The sequence below is a fragment of the Corylus avellana genome, chromosome ca4, assembly GCF_901000735.1.
Source record: "Corylus avellana chromosome ca4, CavTom2PMs-1.0".
Lineage (NCBI taxonomy): Eukaryota > Viridiplantae > Streptophyta > Magnoliopsida > Fagales > Betulaceae > Corylus > Corylus avellana.
In genome coordinates, this window is record NC_081544.1 from 16,346,181 (window position 1) to 16,346,512 (window position 332).

Consider the following 332-nt stretch of genomic DNA (forward strand, 5'->3'; position numbering starts at 1 on the left):
GTTTCGTGTCCTAAAACTACAACACCTACCCAGCCCAAAACAACGTCGTTTTAGGCATTAATAATTTTTTTTTTTTTTTTTAAAGAAAAATAAAAAAAATAAAAAATAAATAAAAAAAGGGGGGAAATCGGGGGTGGCTGGAGCAACCCCCTGACCGATCTGGGGGTGGTCGAACCACCCCCATGGCAAAGGGGGTGGCCACCCCCTTGGCCAAAAAAAAAAAGAAAAAAAAAAAGGGGATGGGGTGCATTTGAGGGTGGCCGGACTACACCCAAGGGGCTGGGGTGGTTTCGGCCACCCCATACGGGGTGGTCCGGCCACCCCAAATGCCC